This window comes from Mustela nivalis, assembly GCF_964662115.1.
Source record: "Mustela nivalis genome assembly, chromosome: 10".
Lineage (NCBI taxonomy): Eukaryota > Metazoa > Chordata > Mammalia > Carnivora > Mustelidae > Mustela > Mustela nivalis.
In genome coordinates, this window is record NC_139029.1 from 75461276 (window position 1) to 75480767 (window position 19492).

The 19492-nt window shown below is 39.7% G+C and overlaps 1 protein-coding gene and 1 long non-coding RNA gene across 6 annotated transcripts in view; one reads left to right on the top strand and one right to left on the bottom strand.

The window, feature by feature from the left end:
- The window catches only part of TGFBR3 (transforming growth factor beta receptor 3), a 197481-nt gene that overhangs the window by 75985 nt on the left and 102004 nt on the right, over window positions 1-19492 (bottom strand). The gene's annotated exons all lie outside the window — the stretch shown is intronic.
- The window catches only part of LOC309843306, a 44128-nt gene that overhangs the window by 22805 nt on the left and 1831 nt on the right, over window positions 1-19492 (top strand). The window lies entirely within an intron of this gene.

Genomic DNA, 19492 nt, shown 5'->3' on the forward strand with positions numbered 1-19492 from the left:
CTACAGCATAGTAACATATTTCTTGGTCGTACACTACCTCGCAGCACTCTGCACAGCTGTCTGCATCTAGAAATAAACAGGCTGATGGCCACTGTAAACAGAAGAGGCTGCAGAACCGGAGTCAAAGTGAATGCGGCACTACAGAGAGAGGCACACAGGGCGAAGAAAAGAGAGATGAAGTAATTACTTGTTCAAGAGTACCTGAAAATTGCTAACACTGTCACGAACAGCATGTGTCAGTAAAAAGTTTCCAGAGTTATTCATTCCGAAACTGTTTATCGAGTGCCATCATGGCACAGAGAAGAGCCATGCGTGTCCACCAATGGTACGTCAACTCTTTTTCCGATGATTTTCTTTGCAGCCCTCAGGCATACCACTTTTGAAGTGTGTAGATAAAATAGCAATAAATATATATCTAAAATGAACACGAATTTTAAAAAAAAACTTAGGAAATGAAAAGAAAAATGTGTATGAGACAGATATCAGTGCTGGGGTCCAAAATTTTCCAGATGGTCAAGTGTCGAGGCCTGGCTCACACAAATCAAGCAAAGATTTCTAGGAGCCACGGCTCTGAGCTTTCCTGGAAACGGTTCTCTCTTCAATATGTGGCAGCGTCTGGCCAAGATGAATCCCCGACTCTGGCACACAGGGCCCAGGCAAAGCCCCAAAAACCATCTGGCAAAGAAGAATTCACACTATGATTGGGAAATTAAAAGAAAAATACTCAATACTTCTTTTAAAAGATCATTTGGCAGGAACAGAGAGTCCCCCAAACATCCACTCACTCAATCCCTTCAGCAACCTTCCTCCACTGGAAGGGAACCCTTGCTGAAGGGAAGACAGAGAAGCATCAAAAACAATGAACAAAGAATGAAGGTATAAAAGCTTCCCCAACGGTGGGGAGAACATACCTGGAATATCTCTGCTAGAATTCCTGGCTAAGGTGCCTAGTTTCTGCCAGGCTGAAAGGAAAGGAGAGGAGAGGAGAAGAAAGACTCTAGTCAAACTCTAGTCAGGACAGACTTTAGTTACAAAGATAAGAACATACTGCTGACAGTTTTCACGGGTAGATTATGACCCCACGATCATGGCCTGAAAACCAGAGCTGGGGCAGGCTGCAGAAAACAAACAGTCCATGGGGAAAATGATATACGTGGTATATATACGTGGTATCCGATGACTTCCAGTTTGGCAATCCAGACAGTTCAAGCCTATACTAAATTTACATAAAAGTTAAGAGTCTCTAACTATTTCATAAGCAATAACAAACTAAACGAGGGACCATCCGCCTGGGAAGGCTGATGAAACTAAAGGGAATGCACCCCAAATGAGGAAACAATGACTACTCTCTAAATTAGCAGAGTTCATTTTTGGCAGTAAAAAGCATTTGAGAACGTAATAGAACAGATGAACCTTCTCACCACACACACACAAAAACCCATATGCACACTACATTTTGCAGGCAATGTCAGAAAAAAAAATACATTCACTGCAGGACCCATGAATTCTAGGTTAAGTACCCATTAATCCAGGTTGAGGAGTCCACTGTGGAGGAACGAGAACACTCTAATGGCAGAAACAAAATGACTCTGCGTAATTAAACTAGAGATCGTATCTCTGGTTTTAACAGGTCACCCTCTCAGAGAAAAGAACTTATTAGATGGCAACTCAGAAATAAAACACTTGTCCATGCAGTTTCTGAGGTTTCAGTGACCTCTTAAAACCATACTTCGACTACAAAGTGGTCCATAAAGCCCAGTCCAAGAGTTTTGCTCTAACCTTTTTTGTCTCAAACAGTGCCACCTTTCAGTCTTCCTAATGGTGTGAGAAAATGCAAGTATATCTAATCTGTCACATCCCCTATGTAGACACTGTCCCTCATATACTGCTGATTTCTCCCCTAAATGAGGAAAAGCTCATTCATTTAGGTTCTGAGCTAATGGAAAGCTCATCTGTTCTATGACATCTATTCATACTAAATCTGCTGAGATTATCTGTGTACTTCAACAAACTACCAGATATAATTAATGTATTTCTTCTATTTTATAAAGAAATTCAAAGTAAATCCAAAGTCAAGGCCAACTCCAAGAAGCATACAGCCTCAGAGTGGCAAGACAAACAGCATGTCCTTGCCCATGTTATCAGCAGAAAACAACAAGGACAATTGTCTCTGGACCCTGTTAAGGTGAAGACCTCTCTGTTTTCAAAAAATTATCTTTGATAAGCAAAAACTACATATTGTCTCAAACTCTGTAAATCACTTTATGAAAATGAATTATGTACTTACAAGAAAGAAAGAAAAAAAATGGAAAGATGCCATTTGAAAATTGTTTGGAATTTCTAAGGGTTCATAGTAGTGATGCAAGATATTTCTACCAGAGTGATTTCAAAAATTTCCTCTTAGACCCCCCTACTCCCGGGGTTTGTTAAAACAAACATAAGCAAAGCGAGCAAAACAACTGATATAAGAGTTGAACAGCTGTCTGACTTTGCTAACGTGTCAGTGAGGTTCCATTTCAACATTTCTGACTCTCATAACAGTCCCTAGGGACCCATGAAACAATGAAATCATCCAAAACACTACCAGAGAGACTCCTGTTCTCTGAACGCAGACCAAATGCTCTAAAATGGATGATCCAATAATCAGTTTATAAGAAAATAGATAAGAAAATAACTCTAACAGTGTGTCTATTACCAGGACCCATAAAAGCACACCCCGGTCTACAGATAGCCATCATCTATCCCTGATTCAGAGGTAAGGGGACGTCCACTTAGCAACAGGGTTGGTAGTAACTGAAAACATCCTGAATCTGGGTCTCATAAAACCATAATTTACACACACAGACAATGAGACATTCATCTATTTCAGGATACTGGGGGACCCCAGCTGAACTCAAATTTCCCCTCTCCTTGGGCAATATGACTTTTAGGAGCTCAAATCTGAACTCAGATGCATCTGAAATGTGCAACCAATTGCTGTGTACGGGAACCAGTAGTTAGTTGCTGCCACGGCGTTTGAAAGGATGATCCAGTCTAAGGAGCCCCTCCAGCTGACATTTTATTTGCCATCACTTGTCTTTTGCCATTTGGGAATTGGTATAAAAAGACTCCCTTAAAATATTCTTAGGGGAGTGGATTTGGAGCTTTCAAAAATTTTCCTTATTACATTATTTTTATATTTCTCTGAAGTTCTAGAAAAACATCAGTCAGTTGGTACTGAACTCAAGGAATCTCCACCCCCGAAGTGACTCCGCCCTCATCCAGGGAGTCAACGCACCATCCTCCCTGGTCTCAGCAGCACTGGGGTCAGAGATTTCACACTCTACTTCACCAAGTGATATCGAGCTCTTCTCCCCAGTGGTTTTGTCTTGAAACCATTTAACGTGATGAGTGGGATACAGCCACCATTCCTCCTCCCCCAAACGACGGGATTCAGGATTCCCTGGGAGCTTCTGAAAATAATCTATTATGACCACAAAACGGGGAGCGGTAGGTGGGGGGGGGGACCTAAAATGAAAGTCTGAAATTTGATGCAGAAGTAAGCCTGCCCTCTCTGCTCTCTATTTTGAATGCCCTGGAAAAATACTCGGAACTAAATTTGGGTTGGGGGTTGAGGGGCAGGAGCTCATATAAACAGAAGAATATTTCTGAAACTTCAGGTCATGGCCCTCTAAAGGGGTCCTGGGAGAGTTGCAAGGGGATTCCAGAGACCCTGGCCATTCCTTCCCAGAGGAGCCCACAGCTCAGTCTCTACTGGGAAGAGAGACAGGGAAAGGGAAGACCCTGGGCACGCTGTGGGGTAGATGCACTGGGGGAGCCCTCAGCAGGCCACCGGTGATGGCAAGTCTAACACTGAGAGCCACAGTTCCACCAATCGTTAGTATTAAGTATCTACCATCTGAATATAGTACTGGCGGTCGCCAACACACCAGGGCCTTTCCGGATTCTGGCCTGCAGCACCCTCCTGCCAGCCCCTCGACAGACATGTATGTCCAGCTCAAAATCAGTGAAATCTTTCCCTATCTGCAGGTGGGCCTGGAATTCAACAGCACTCCCACAGACCATGCTCATGTTTCCACCTCTGCACCGCACTACAATACTCTGTTTAGATATTTGTCATTTACACAACACACACAGACACACACACCATCCCTTGTACTGTGAAATTCTCAAGGCATTCTTCAAGGGCAGAAACTGAGTTCCAGTCATTTCGGCATCCTTGAGCTTAGTGCAGAGCTGAACAATTAGCAAGCAGTCAATAACTTTTCTGAAAGAATACATGAAAGGCAGAATCAATAAAAGTTATTCATGAAATGATTCAAAAAATGGGTACAGAGTCGTACTGTCATCTTTTTCTAGCCAAAAAGGGTAGCGCTGCATTTAGATAAGAGAACATTAACTTTCACTATGAAGTTTCACTTGAACTTTAAAAAAGTTAAGAAAAGCTAATTCCAACTCATGCTACTAAAATGACTGGCAATGTACGTGGGAGAGGACTCCGATGCCACACCCAGGCTTTGGGGCCCTGATTATCATGTGTGTGTTTAGGGACTATAGTAAGCAAATACACACACACAAACACAAACACACAGAAATTGTTTTATTGGGGCACCTCGCTGGCTCAGTGGGTTGAGCTTCTGCCTTCGGTTCAGGTCATGATCTCAGGTCTTGGGATCGAGTCCCACATTGGGCTCCCTGCTGAGCAGGAAGCCTGTGTCCCCCTCTCCCTCTGCTGCTCACCCAACTTGTGCTCTCTCTCCTTCTCTCACTGTCTGTCAAATAAATAAATTCTTAAAAAAAAAAAAAAGAAATTGTTTTATTATTTTTAACAGTTATGAATATACAAATAGATGAAATGTGAAAAAGCCTTTGGAGCAGGTTTTCCTTCTCAGGGAAGAAAAACAAAGATAAAAAATTTTGACCAAACATCCTATTGTATCTTAAAGCACAGAATTTTAAATACTTCTCAACGGGGTGCCTGGGTGGCCCATATGGTTAAGAGTCTGCCTTTGGCTCAGGTCATGATCTCCAGGTACTAGGATCAAGACCCATGTCGGGCTCCCAGCTCAGCAGGGGAGTCTGCTTCTCCCTCTTCCTCTGCCCTTAACCCTGCTTCTGCTCTCTCTGTCTCTCTCTCTCTCACATGAATAAATAAAATGTTAAAAAAATTTTTTTTAAATAGAAAAAAATGTAGGGGCACCTGGGTGGCTCAGTCGTTAAGCGTCTGCCTTCAGCTCAGGTCATGATCCCAGAGTCCTGGAATTGAGCCCCACATTGGGCTCCCTGTTGAGCGGGAAGCCTGCTTCTCCCTCTTTCACCCCCACCCCCGCTTGTGTTCCCTCTCTCAGTGCATGTCTCTCTGTCAAATAAACAAATAAAATTTAAAGAAAAATAAAATAAAATAAATTTTAAAAATTAATACTTCTTATTTAGGTAACAAAGTGTGCTAGAACAGTTAGAAATTAAAATCCTAGACAAACAGAAGGAATTCAATATTCGCACAATCATTAATGTGAAAAGTTTGCTTTTATTTTTTTATATTCCCTGTTACACTTAATAAACAGACCCACTCCAAATGCTTAATTATTGTTTTTAACACTACTATATAACCGAAGTACCATATAACTAAGGACTATGTAAAAAAGTTTTTTTTAACTGGAGACGGGATTTTACTTATACATATTTTTTGAGAGACGGTGCATGCAAGCACGTGGGTGGAGACAGAGGGAGCCTGTCTCGGGGCTCCATCTCATCACCCTGTGACCATGACTCGAGCAGAAATCAAGAGTCAGACACTTAACGGTCTGAGCCACCCAGGTGTGGACTGTGTAAATTTATTTCAACTTCTACTTTTATGATGGGCTTCAAACTGGTTTTGCTACCTACCAGTTTAATAAACCTGTATTTTGGAATACTAGGATGTCAGAATAACTGGGCTGTCGACACTGGGGTGAACAGAACGGCATGATAAAGAGGATCATTGAGGTGACCGATGGGAGCCGATGTTAAAAACAGGCACAACAAGAAACCAATTCTCACAAGCCCTGGAAACTGAATGAATCATTCCCACCAGTCAAGTGTAGTCACAGATCTCAAAAAAGATTGCTGCTTATGCACCATCTTAAAGCTAGCAAATTCGTAATAGCAAAAAAACAAAGTGCACTGGTATTCAGGTAGTGATTTAAGATGCTTTAAGCTTTACAAAAAAATGGCACCTAGATTCCCCTGGCCCAGTATATTAAGCTGAAGCTGGGGAGGAATTGTGACTGGGCCTACAGTGTTACCTGTCTAGCAAGAAAAGAGAAATCGGAGGAGGAGCAACAAGCAAGGCACGGGCTTCACAAACACCCCATTTGTGTTTCTGTTGTTAATAGGAATAGAAGTGGGAATAGGAGTGACAGCCATCATCACTGTATTTCAGGGGAAGATAACAGACAGGTCCATGCATCCTTCCATTGGGTTAAGATTTGCTGCTCTCATCAGAAGTTGTTCTGCTTTGTTATCTAATTATTCCCATTTTAAAGATGAAGAAATTGATGCTTAGAGGTAAATAATTTTTCCAAATCAAATGGCCAGAGAGTAACAATGTTGGGAGCAGAATCAATGTCTCCCATTGTCCCCCAGCACCCACCGCCCTGCCTTCCCACTCTACCTTAACCTTAGGTGTTGGCCTTGAGTCAAAGAAGAGGACAGTGACCTACTCTATAGGAGTAAGAGGTAGGAACTATTTTGCTTCTGGAAAAGAAAAGATAAGAAAGAAAGGCAGGGGACTGAGCTGTAAGCAAGAAGATGGGAGGCTCCACAAGCTGGGAGGTAGGGAAAACTCCACAGGGATGGGGCCACAAGCATTTTTATGAACTGTGATGTCGCCATTGCCAGCTACAGTTGTTTGAGTTGCTTTGATGTAAATTCTCTATCTCCTCTATAAAAGCTTTAGTAAGGCTCACTGTTCTCATGAACAAATGCACTGCAGAACTCAAAATGGCGATGGTTGCATTTCACGTCTAAGTGGATCAGCTGTATCTCAAACACAGCTCATGTAGAATTACAAAACCGGGAAGTGGAGAGGGCCTGAGAACTTTACAGCTTTGGCAATCTGCAAAAATATACCCTCTGTATTTCTACAAGTCGCTGAATTAGCAAAGGTGCAACTCAATCATCCCTTGAACTCCAGGGGCTCCCAGCTGGTTATGTGGACTAGACCAAATGACTCTCGAAGGAAACTAAATTCTGGTCCGGATAGAACCACCTTGGGAATTCTGTGAAGTCTGGTTTCCTTTGAAAGCTCTAAGAAAAACAACTCCTGAAGTTCACAGTACTGGCCCCCTAAGGGTATTCTGGTCTCATCCAGCCAGGTTATGATTTTAAGTGGAAATGTTTTTAAAGGAACTTTAGTTTCAATGTTACATGGCTTATCTTGAGAAAGGGAGAAATAGCCCAGAAGCCAAAGCAGGAGAACATGTTATCATTCGGTGTTTTTGGAGTATTTTTCCTGAAAAAACATTATTTTCTTTGATGGAATGTTCCACTATCTTTTGGAGGCATGGAATTTTAAATGCTTTTAATTCAGGCAATGAACTGTGTCGGAACAGCCTAACTGACAATAGAGCAAATGCAGTTTGCAGTATTTACATAACAGTCTAGTATTTTTGCCTATTTTCCTCCACAGAATCAATTTGCCTTGAGCCTTGCAGTAAGTTTTCAGGATAAGACCAGTGATCACAGAAAGTAAACAGGAAATTGCCAAAATATGCACACAGAATTTGGCACTTGTACTTTTTAAGTGTCTAAGATGGAATATCTTCCTAAAGCCGGTACTGAAAGGTTTAAATTTCCTATTTTCTTGAGATAGCATTAAAAAGTAGTCAGTATATTTGTTCCAACTTGAAAGGGACTAACATAAAATAAAGACCAGGATACCTGGTAACAAATTTATTAAAGTTACTCTATATCTTTAAAAGTGCTTTAAGCACTTATTAACAACCTAAAAGAAAAAGGAAAATAAAAACTAAAAGAGGGAAGGAGCAAAGATACAGAAGTCTGAACAACATTCCTTGTTTGGTCTTGCTGACATTAACTTACAGGTAAATCAACACTGAGTGTCACAGCAGAAACTAGGAAAGATTTTATCTTAGAATGAAACAAGCAAATTCTAACACAAACCATTTGGTTTTCAAGTTATATAGTTAATACTATCCAGTCATTCACCTCCCAATAATGAAGATACTGTAATGCTGTCAAAACCATATGTGTAGTCAACAAATTTAAGGCCCGATAAATCAATTTGTATTACTGGGAATTAGTGACTATATAGAAGAACAGAGAAAAAGGGATAACATCAATTCATTTCCAAGTGAATAATTGAAATTTTTTCCTCTGTTTGACACTGGCAAATACAAGGTTCTGCCTTACCATTTGGTGACACTAATGGAGTCTTAACTTTTTTTTTTTTTTTATAATCTCATTTCTTATGCTTAAAATATAGGGGAAAAAAGGTTCTACTCTCTGAACTTTACTCAGGGTACTAAACATAAACATGTAAGGCAAGCTAGAGCACCTGTATTTAAAGAGAGTCTGAAAAGTATTACAATGGCTTAGTTTCTCATGTAAATGGAGAAGGTACAAGCTACTCTTCATAATACATCTCTAAAGAAATTTTCCAATCTGACCAAAGTCTAGAAGATCCTAATAGATACCAAGATCAAACAGCTTAAGCTCTGTTTCATAATTCAGTCGAGTCCCAAACGCCTCTAAAGTCAACAGCTTAAGTTCTACTTCTCATTTTCAGCAAAACCATCAGTCTACCATTCGGTCTCTGACTCATCCTCTAATAAACAGTAAGAAGAGCCAAAATGGGAAAAGTAGAAGTGTGTGTGTATGCAGGGTGCATGACAAAATATTCCGGACTGGATTAAAAATTTAAATACCCCAAATTATGAGAAATCTTGTGGAAATAATTAAGATTCTTTGCCATTCATGATGTTCGGGTAGAAATGAGAAAAATATGAGTCATGATAATGACAAATAGCTCTATAAAAATGTGATTAAAATTTTATTATACCTGACTTTTTTTTTATTATACATTAGGCTCAAGTGTACAACACAGTGGTTTAACAACACTGTAATTATGCTATGCTCACTACAAGTATAGTTCCATCTGTCACCAGACAGTGCTATTATAATACCACTGACCATATTCCCTGTACTGTACCTTTTATCTCCATGATTTATTTATCCCATAAATGAAAACCTGTATCTCCCACTCCCCCTCACCTATTCTGCCTATCCTCCCACACCCCACCTCATGGCAACCACCAGTTTGTTCTCTGTATGTATAGGTCTGATTCTGCTTTTTGTTTGTTTATTCATTTGTTTTGCTTTTAGGTGCCATACATGAGTGGAAATCCTGTGCTACTTCTTTCACTTAGCATAATACCCTCCAGATCCCTCCATGTTGTTGAAGTGACAAAAACTCATCCTCTTTTATGGTTAAAGAAGATGTGATACACACACACAGACACACACACCACACAGACACATGGACACACACAATGGACTATTACATAGCCACAAAAACGTGATTTGAAATAAGCAAATATGACAGAGCCATACAGTGAAATATTATTTAGCATAAAAAGAATAAAGTACTGGGGCACCGGCTTGGCTCAGTCGGCTAAGCATCTGTCTTCTGCTCAGGTCATAGCCCCAGAGTCCCAGGATTGAGCCCTGCTCAGCGAAGAGTCTGCTTCTCCCTCTACCTTTCACCCTGCTTGTGCTCTCCACCCTCCCCAATTCTCCCCAAGAATAAAGAAAGAAATATAAAATAATAAAAATAATAATAATAATAAAATACTTATACATGCTATAACATGGGTGAACCCTGAAAGTATAACGTCAAGTAAAAAAGCCAGACACAAAAGAGCACATGTTGTATGATTACATTTCTATATGAGACCCGGAGCAGGCAAATCCAGAGACAGAAAGCAGATTAGTCATCGCCATGACCTAGAGGTAGAGGTGGATAAAAGTGACTGCTAACTGATAGGGCATTTGTTTTGTGGGTGAAGAAAATGTTCTGGAATGAAATAGTGGTGATGCTTGTAGTACACTGTGAATGTGCAAATGCTACTGAACTGTACACTTTAAAACGGCCAAAATGGTAATTTTTTTATGTTTTTGACCACACACCCAAAAAATGTGATTTGAACTCCCACGTGGGTTGGACCAAACCAACTCTTGAGTTTCAAATCCCACCTGCAAAGACCTTCATGTGATAGAAAATACTAGGAAGTCAATTTATCTTAGAAGGGCTGAAAGGTCCCATAGATCCTTAGGACTTCATTCATCGAGGAGGGTCAAAAGCTGAGCCACACAATTAGTTAGCTTCAGACGGTAATGTGATTTCTATACATTTTTTTCATTTAGTCAAACAGCATTAGCTAGGTACTCATGATGTGTCATGCACCATGACAGTTATTTTCATTAATACTGAGAAAAGAAAGATGAGGAAGGCACAACCTGTCTTTCACTAATTTGCTCCCAGTCCAGAGGAAAGACAGACACATGAAGAAATGATTGTAGTACAGAACACTAACACTGAGATATGTCCAGGCCGTGTGGGGAGAGAAAAGGATGTCAAGGGTCAGGAGACGCAACAAGCAGGCAGGACAAATTGAACCCAATCCTCTGTGCAAGAAACAGGCAAAACCTGTCAACATGATAAATTTTCTGGTTTCTCCCACTCCTTTCCAATTTTCTGAACTACTTGGACTGGCTGTGTGACCCTTTGTCAGAGATATTTTAGAAACAGAATCCACAAACCAAGTGTAAGCTGGACTGGATAAGCACTAAGACCCCTTCTGACCCAAGGATCTAGGGATTCTGTGATTTCATTAGTGAATACTTTCCCTAAGACTTTTGGAATCACTTTATCCACATCCTATTTCACCGCTTCCCTAAATAAGTTTGCTAAATTTGTTTTTAAAAAATCCTTTTATTTAATAAACAATAAAGTCAAGTCCTCGAGAGTGTTTCTCAACAGTAATTATTTCAAAAGAAAATGACAGGCAGGATAGAGCAGATCTGTCAGGAAAGTGAGGACAGTTCTTCAGTATCTCATAGAGCTCAGAATACTGCTGCGGGTAGGTTCGGGTCACATCTGTCTGTGTCTTAGTCTATGTGAGTCTGTGGCAGCCTGCTGTCTCTTGCTTATGAGCCCAGACTCTAAAATTAGACCTAGCTTTGAAAAAGCCATTATTCTTTTAAAAATAATAATAATAATAAATTAAATCTCCCTTAACGTTCAAAGAGATCAGAGCAATCACAAAGAATTGCTGAAGTTAGGTAATTTGTATTTATTATAAATATAATTAATCGTTGGGGCGCCTGGGTGGCTCAGTGGTTTGGGCTGCTGCCTTCGGCTCGGGTCATGATCTCAGGGTCCTAAGATCGAGCCCCGCATCGGGCTCTCTGCTCTGCTCCACAGGAGGCCTGCTTCCCTCTCTCTCTCTCTCTCTCTCTCTGCCTGCCTCTCTGCCTACTTGTGATCTCTGTCTGTCAAATAAATAAATAAAATCTTTAAAAATATATATATATAATTAATCGTTAACTCTGAATGTGAGGTAAGTTTTACTGTTCTCTCAAAGAAAGATGATGAAAACTCAAATTTTTCAGACCACTCCACATAGACAATATTCTAAAATATCCTTGTTTTTAGAATAGAGAAACCCGATAAAGTCATCAATAGACACCATACCCTTAAGCAAACTTTTAACCAGGGTTAACAAGTAGCAAAACTATATAATATGCGTTTCTTCTATTAATTTTCCACTCACCATGGAAGGCTCCCAGCCATCACTGAGAAATAAAATATGGATGATGTGTAAAATAGATATTGTCCCTTCAGGACACTGCATGACCAGATAGTTCATGGAGAGGGGGCAATCTATCAGCCTCAAGCTACCTAAGAGTTGTCACAAGATCTAAGAGACTGCCTCTTGATTAATTATTTTATGGCTTAAAATGGGACCCATAAAATGAACTATGACTAATCAGCATAGCATCATAACTGAGAGCATGGACACTTGTAGCCAATTGCCTGTGTTGAACCCCAGCTCCATTCCTTACCTGTGTGACTTGGTTTATCTAAAAATTAGGATCATGGTACCTACCTTTTAGAACTATTATGAGAGAGAAATAAGTTAAAACATATAAAGCATTCCTAATATGCCCATCCATATTAAAAATTTAGGTATTAACTACACAAAGGCCCTCAACAGACTTCAGGAACTGAATGTGCAGTCATCACCTGAGGCATCACAGAAGTTTCTCCTATAAAGATGGATTCCCTCAGTTTTCTCAAACCCTTTTCCTTCTTGTGAAGCGTTCTCCATTTGCTACTCTGCAACCTTCTCCCACCAGAGCTGTTTATAAAGTGGGCATACTACTGGACTGTGGTCTGGAAATTCTCAAGGATAAGATACAGGCAAACTCAGCAAATAAGACCTCTCCGCTCTGTTTAGAAAGATGCTGAGGTATGTAGTAACATATGGAATTTAATTACAGTTTTGTATTTTCACACAGGATGAATTTCGTCGACCTCACAGAAAAAACTACCATGTCCTTTAAGAAGTCTTCTTGTCATCAGTGTCCCCAGAATGAAGAAGGAAACTCTTCCCAGTGAATGCTTCTGACCCATGTCCAATTGACCTTTCTCTTACAGTACCTAGCACCTGCTTGCTGCCTTGTACTAAATCAAGCTTGTACATAAAAACGATCTAAGAGGAGGGGTTGGGACTTGTCTTTTCATTACCTCAGAGTCTAGACTAATAAATGGCTCTTAGTAGGTCCTACGTAGGTATTTAATGATGAATGAATGAATAAATGAATGAATGAGTGAACAAATCAATAAACACATTTTAAAGCATAATTTAATATCTTTCAAGATCTACGTTTTCTTCCAAATTGGCCAGCGTCCCCTGAAACCCAATCCTTTGGGTCACTCTGTTTTCCTTCCTAAATTACAGGCAGATTGACCTAGTGGTTAATAGCAGTGACTCAAAGTCATTTAGAATCTCCGTTCTCCACTTACCAGCCTTGGGGCCTTGAACATGTTAAGACTCCCTGGGCATCAGTTTCGTTAACTATAACATGGGGATAATACTTATGCCTATCCATCAGATGTCAAAGGATTAAACATGTCATATGGGAAGCACTTCAAACAGTAACTGGCACACAGCAAGAGCTCTTTTAAATGTTAGCTATTGGGGCTCCTGGGTGGCTCAGATGGTAGAGCCTCTGCCTTTGGCTCAGGTCATGATCTCAGAGTCCTGGGATCGAGCCCCATGTCGGGCTCCCAGCTTAGCAGGCTGTCTGCTTCTCCTTCTTCCTCTGCCTCTCCCCCTGCCAGTGCTCTGTCTCTCTCTCTCTCAAATGAATAAATACAATCTTATATAAATAAATAAATAAATATTAGCTATTATTACTTCTACCCTCTAAAACCATGGCTATTTTTTCCATTCCCTTGTTTCCTATGGAAGGAAGGTCTTGTCTATACTGTCCTCCACAGAGACTTAAGATCAAAATAGCCTTCCTCACAGTCCCACAAACAGCGAACTGCTGGCAGCCCTGGACTGAGCCCGAACCCTCTTCCTAAACCAATTTCTCCTTTCTGGGCACACACAAGTCCCATCAAGCTTCCCCTTCTCCACCATTCTTTTCTTTTCCACCTGGAACACTATAAATGTCACCAGCCATTATCCCCAAGTTCTTACTCATATCATTATCATGACCAACACATCTCCGTGGCTCACTAAACTCTGGCTTTGGCCAGACTTGGAGGTACTTCAAAGTCCCCTATGATTTGTGAGAAGGATAAGGGAGATGTTTGTTTGGAAATACTACAACACGTCCTGAGTGAGATGCGCTGTTTCCACGTATCTGTTTATCACCCACTCTCCGGCTTGCCACCCACTCGGTGAAGACCTCTACCACATACGATACCGAAAAGGTTGAAACAGCTGCAAAGGTTTCTGTTTCCCTGGAGGTGGAGTTTCATGGAAGGCTAAGAATCACCACAGCAACCAGACTACAAAAACAGTCCATGGGCTTCAGCCCCGTAACTCTGGTAAAGCAATTTGTACTCCGTGAAAAGGCTGGGGCACAGAAGTTGAAAAATGATCAAAGTAAACACTGCTCCTCGAGCACCATTTTGTTGTGCTGATTTCAAGGCATCAAGTCACAGCGTCAAAGTTCTGTTATGAAGGATGCACACTGAGGGCCAGGGATTTGCTGGGCTGGATTTGCTCTGGTGCGAAGGTCTAGAGATAAAATTCATAGCCCATTTTCCAAAACAACCATCTCAAATGTGCTCTAAGAGCAGACCAGGGTAAAAATGTGTCCCCTTATATCAAGTTACCCTGTCCATGCTCGAACAGCTGTGGATCCCAACCCTGGATTTAACAAGAGAGGGAGAGAGATGATTTTTCTGATAAAAACCTTCAAAAGACTTTATGCCATACTGACCTTACATGGACTAATTCTGATAAATTTAAGAAAAAAGTATTCTAAACCTCATTTAACGCTAAATGACAAAACAACCTGTTCTAGGGTCTCTCTCTATGCCATAGTTTAAATAGAAAATAAGGAATTATATTATTTCTATACTATATAGAAACACCAACTATAAAGTACAACAATCTAGAAACAAATTTCTTCACGGATCTGTAAAAGTCTTTAAGTTTTAGTAACAAAATGACAGTTTATTATTAACTAGCTTCATTATAACTTGAATACATGGAACATTTTTATTTTACTTAAAGGAGCTCTAAGTGGTACATGTGAGTAGCCTTACAACAACCTCAAAAGATAAGAAAAATATACAATTCCCATGAACAGAGCTTATAGAAAAAATCCTCAGAACCTCAATTGTATTAAGAGTACACAATGCATTAAAAATTTTAAAATGGTAGCAAGAACTCTAACTCAAATTACCCCGAACGGAACATTTAGAATTTGATTAGAACAATATGATGTGTCACACACACTTCCCACATTCCTCTTCTCTAGATGAACCCAATACCTGGTGCTACTTCCCAAACCTACTGTGGAGAGGGTCCACTTGTACCATTTCTGGGGCTTCGGCATGATGCTCAGTCAGTAGGGAGTCAGCTACCCACAGAACAGATTGTTCCACAGGCCCCACTGGCCCAGCAGTTTGCAATACATAAGGAAGTAATTAGTATTATCTAATACTAACTGCTTCACAGGCAGGAATGAACAACTCCAGTTAAAGGCTTGCTCAGTCTTTTCTAGCTTCTCCTTGTTTTATCTCCAGATTAATAGCCATAAAGCTACTAGGCTAACAGGGAGAAAATGTTCTTATTTCCTATGTTTTGTGCAGTCGTCGATTCACTTGGCAGATACTAAGTGGCCAGTATGTGTATGGTACTAGGGTAGATCCATCTTTCCCAAAGTATGGGAATACCTAAGAAACGTTAAGAAATGATAAAATTTTTACCTATAGGTTACATGCTCATTTTCATGGGTATTAAAAACACAATTTCACGTTGAAGATGTTAGGGTGAAACAGGTTTTGTTGTTGTTGTTGTTGTTGTTTAGATTTAAAGAAAAATAATTAAACAGTAATCCAGATAGTGTATCAACACTGCAAGAACTGTGAAAACAGAACACATAAATATTTATTCAGGAAATGTCACTAGGTAATGAAAAGACTTCAAATGCAAACTAGATACAGAATTTGTCCTCAAGAACTTCATAGTTTAACAGGTGCACAAAGGTAAAAGACAGATGTAAATGTCTATGGGAGGAGCAGGGGAGCGCTTCTGGCTGGGTCGCAAGGGTAAACAGGTGGAACAGGCAGAACTAAGGTGACAAGGGCAGGGAGAGCCCTAAGAGAAATCTCAAAGCAGGGGAGGGAATATGGAGAGGTGTGGGGAACATTTAATTCAGATGGAGCTGAGGAAATGTATAAAAGAATACAGAGAAATAAAACTAGAAAGGTAGACTTGGGCCAGATCTCAACGGACCATGAAAGCCAAGCTTAACCAAACAGTGGCAACTGAAAGAACAGCATGTAATACGTGTCACAGAGATGTGACCATGGCTTGTCTCCTGATAAATAACAGGTACATCAATTTCTGGCATATCAAGTATCAGTTAAATCACATTAATGCATTGATTTATTAAATCCACTCCAATTACCTCACTTATTTGCCCAAAAGAATATATATCATAATAGAGCTTAATACAAAATACCATTTTTGGATCGCATTCCAACTTTTATATATATGGTATTGCTACTGAATCCCCAAGGAGTATCTCACAAAGTAAGGAAATTAAACTTTAGTCCTCAAACCAAGCATCCCAGATCTAAAGAATTTGTTCCATGGTTTGTTCCCAGCTCACAGGCCCTCAATAAACACTTGTTGAGTTTGGGGTCTCTTTTAACCATAATCAATGAATCAGGAAACTACTGTGAGTTATTTGCCTTGAGCACTTTTAGAAGGACCAGCTCACTGGGCCTGGTAATTCTGGTCCTGGCTATATGCAAAAATCTTTATCTCCAACCCTTAGTTCTCTCCAGTACATGAAATAAGTCTGACAGCCTTCTCTCTCTCTCTCTTTTACTATCCCTAAAGAAAAACAACTCTGACATTCTCCACCCTAGGAATGTCTTCTTGAGATGCCCACCTAAGTCTTGGCAAGAACTAACAATAAGTTTCTAGTACACATCTGAAACAATTTTGGGTCATGATCTCTATGATCTTCTTTTTAAAAAAGCAAGCAAGTAAGCTCCAAGTAAGCTCGTGGTAAGTAGCTTTGGAATGAAAATATGATGGTCTGATTCACCAAAAAAAAAAAAATAATAATAATAATAATAATAAAATAAAATAAAATAAAATAAAAATCTGTTGCTTGCCATCAGGGGGAAGTAATTAATTATCCCTGCCTAAGAAATAGAGAAAAGTAACTTTCACTATAAACTACAAACACCAATGCTTCCCGATCTTGTATTATTTTCAGTGAGATATTCATTCATTTGTGGGGAAAAGAAAGTTCTGCTATCTGACTTTGGGATTCAGCTTCCCCATAAATGGAGAAGCTAGACCAAAGCCTGTAGATATTTGAGCAACTTTAAGACAAATCCCTAGGGACGAATGCAGTTGACAAGAAAAAACGGTCTGATGTGACTGAGTCATCTATTCAGAAATGCCAGGTCCCACTAAATGATTTGTGTATTCAATTATAAGACTGACAAAGTTCAGTTTAATCTGACAAAGTGAATACAAAAGAACAGAATAGAAGATTTTTCTTCTTTCAAGAACTGAAAATATTCCAAAATGAATTTATTGAACTTTTCAGGCCAGTGTGAACATGCTTTAGAGAATTTCTTTCCTTCAGTTTTTTCTTCTTCTTAAATTTTTTCTCTAACTTTGGGTCAGTGTATGCCCTGCAGTCCTTTATTCTTGGCAGAAGCAAAATAAATCATGAAGTACTCAAAGTTAAACCTAAGGGTAAGTCAAGAGTTATAGTGGTCTTCTAAAATAGGTAGTGCTGACAAGACAATAGTCATAAAACAAGTTAATTTATCTGGTTTTGTTAATTTCTTCTAGACATACTTTTCAATGAGAGAGTTTCATGATTTATACTGCATTTCAGGGAGACTGGCAGATTTTTCTATTTTCTATTGAAATACAGAACTTCCAATAAATTAAAAAAAAAACAATTTTAAAACAAAAGAGCCATGCAAACAACATTATTATATTGTCAAGTTCTAAAAACACTATTTTTCTGGCTAATTCTCTTTAATAAAGACAATGGCTGCTCTTGATTAAACCATAAATCACTAGGCTGAGAACAAGTCTCAGTCACTATAATTGACTCATTTGGTGACTAGGAATTCTTTCAGGCCAATGGGTAATGTCTCAAATGGTCACTGTTAGGCACACTGGGCAGCTCTGGATCCAAGGTGCAAAATTATGAAGTTCTCTCATTTTACCCCCACTTCTTTTTCCCCCAAATATTTTACTGGTTATCCCAGAAGCAAAAGAAAAGGGAGAGCAGTGAACTTAGAATCAGTAGACTTGGTTACTGCAAGCAGGGGTGATAAAATTCTGCAAGAAGCAAAAGGGTAAGACACAAAATGACATTTGTGTAATACAAGCACTGATTTTTAGTGATGGAAGAGATTTTAGAGATATTCTACTCCAAATACTTGTTGTAAATGAGGAAATCGAAGCCCAGAGTGAGACTGGCATGCCCAAGTTGCACAGCTGATTGTGGCATCACTGGGACTAGTACCCAAATAACCATTCCAGTTATCTAGCTTCTACCTATCCTGCTAATGGAACTGTATCTCTCCTTACAGAACGGATTCTCTGCTTTTGGGAAAAAAGGCCTTCCCTAGTCTTCAGAATTCAGGGCCAGCATTTTTTACCATTGGATAAAAGAACACAGAAACATATGAAACAACTTTGCCCTCTGCAAAGCATCACATGATCTGATCCTTAACCAACTCCATCCCCTATTGCTTTTCCTCCTTGCTCACTCCAGTGCAGCTACCCCAGCCTCCTTACTTACCTCTAACAGGCTTCTTCCAAGCTTAGGGCCTTGACCTCGTCAAGCCCTTTATCTGGCCCATTCTTCCCTTGGATCTGTGCATGGCTCATTTCCATCATTAAAGTCTCTGTTCAAATATACCTCCTCAAAGAAACCTTTCCTAACCACCCTAACAACAACTCCTTCTTATCACTTGAATGAGTACTCTGTTTTCAAAACCACATAAGCATTGAGAAAGCTGAAAATCTGCCTTATTTACCATTGTATCTCTAGTCCTAGGACAATGCCTGCACATGGTAAACACTCAGACATTTTTAGAATGAATCAATGTATCGATGTATCAAAGGACAGATGAATCAACATATGGGGTAGACTCTACAACATGATGCTGAAAAATCCCTCCATTTATGCTTTTATATAAAATTGAAGGGAAAAGAAGGCAGCTGTAGATACAGAAAGTTAAAGCCTGTTGGCTTCTACCTAAAGCGTATCTGCAAGGTATTTCTGATAAAAGGTCATTGCCAATAAAACAAAAAGTACTTTCAGCCTCCTTGAAATATGCAAGAATTCAAGATCAAGTCATAATATATTTCAAAGTTCACTTGATTCTGCCAGCAGGAGCCCTGCAGTGCTGAATTTTGGGGCATGTGAATGATATACTGTTTTACTGAAAGATTTTCCAAGATTGCTTTCCAAATTCAACTCCATGGTCTTTTTATCCCTAAAGGGCAAAACACTAACCTGTTTCCAAGCTATTTGGTAATATTTTGGCAGAGATAATCCAGTAGAGAGAGTTGTTTGTATAGAACAGAACTATTGTTAGTAACAGGACACCCTAACCTGCCCCTCTCTCTAAGCTCTTAACCTATAGATGACAACCCAACTAATTATATGTAATACTCACCAGATGGCT